Consider the following 1,931-nt stretch of genomic DNA (forward strand, 5'->3'; position numbering starts at 1 on the left):
TGCTAAAATTCGAACCTAAAATCTCAAAAATCTAGCTACTTAAGCTCCCAAAATAAGTCAAAATAAACTCTATATAATAGAGTTATCAGTCATACCTCCACATATGAATAAAAAACTTGCCTAAGATCAAGCCCTGTGTGGATCAAATGAATATTCTATATCTACATAACTAGTCAAATTTGATTTTAATGCATTTAAATAATATAAGCCCATATCCATTGTTCCTCGAAGATATCGAAGTATATGTTTAATTCTATTCCAATGTCTTTGAATTGGAAAAAAATTGTATCTTGCTAATAAATTTACAGCAAATGATATATCAAGGCACTTATTGCTAGTAAGATACATTAGTACTCCAATTGCAAAAAGATACTGTATTTCAGGACGAAGAAGCTCTTCATTATCCTCACAAGGTTAGAAAGGGTGATTTTTTTTTATATCTAGTGACTTTACAACTATTGGTGAACTCAGTGGATATGCTTTATTCATATAAAATCACTTTAACACTTTTGCTCTCTATAATTAGATTGATGGACAAAAATTTTATTTGTCAAGTGTTCAGTTTAAAAACCCAAACAAAACTTTATTTTTTCAAGGTCTTTCATATCATATTCTCTTTTTAAGTAATCCACAGTTTTTGATAACCCTCTAAAAGTTCCTGTAATGTTTAAGTCATCAACATAAACAACAATTATCATAAATTCATATCTAAATCCTTTTATAAAAACATATGGTCATATATGATCAGTTTTATAGTCTTCTTTCAAAAAATATTTACTAAAACGATTATACTACATGCGTTCGATGACTTTAATTCATATAAAGATTTATTTAATTTAATCGAATAACTTTCCTAAAAATTTAAATTTTGTGCTTCAGACAACTTAAATCTTTCAAGGATTTTCATATAAATATCATTATCAAGTGAGCTGTTTAAATAGGCTGTAGCTATATTCATTAGATGCTTTTCATTTTTATCATTTATTGCCAAACTAGTTAATATAGAATTGTTGAATCCATCAAAGAGAATATATCTCTTTATGCTTAATACCAGACCTTTGGGTAAAACCTTGTGCAATAAGTCATACTTTATATTTTATAATCTCATTTTTCTCATTTTGTTTTCACATAAAAACCCATTTATATCCCATTGGTTTTATACAATTTGGTGTACGGATTACAAGTTTAAAAACTTCATGTTTTTACAAGTAAATTCAATACCTCCTTAATTGCATCTTTTCACATTGGCCAATTATTTCTATATCTACATTCTTCAACAAATATAAGTTCAAGATTCTCGGTTTTTTTTTATAATATTGAGCTCTATATTATATACAAAAATATCATTTATATTTATTTCATTCCAATTTCATCTTTTCCCATCATGATATAATTGATTGAGATCTCTTCATTTTCAATGTTTTCAAGTGCTTGAATTTCTTTTGAAATGTTTATCAATTATGTAAGGGGTTTCTTCTAGAGTTTTTACTTCCTCTTTTTAATCATCTTGAATATTTATTTCTTTCTTTTTTCGAAGATTTTATCTTTAGAATCGGTTAGTCTCCATGCTTTTGGCATGCCTAGTCATATAGGGACATTAATGCTAATAGGAGCATTCGAGGCCGATATGTAAGATTTAGTTATTCTCTTTAGGTCAGTAAATATGTTTGTTAACTGATTTACTATATTTTGTAAAAAACTTATCTTTTGAACTTCAAGTTCATGTTGATTTGTGCAATGATCAACATTAGATAATGATAATTCATTCTAAGAAATTTCCTTTTCCAACTGCTTATTTTCCCCCTTAATGTTGAAAAAATTGTTTCATTAAAATAATAATCAACAAACATTGCCATGAATAAATCTCCTATTGATAATTCTAAATATTTAATTATAAATAAAAATTCGTATCCAACATATATTCCTAACCT

This window comes from Theobroma umbraticum, unplaced genomic scaffold (assembly GCF_002168275.2).
Source record: "Theobroma umbraticum cultivar Fairchild unplaced genomic scaffold, ASM216827v3 scaffold_95.0, whole genome shotgun sequence".
Lineage (NCBI taxonomy): Eukaryota > Viridiplantae > Streptophyta > Magnoliopsida > Malvales > Malvaceae > Theobroma > Theobroma umbraticum.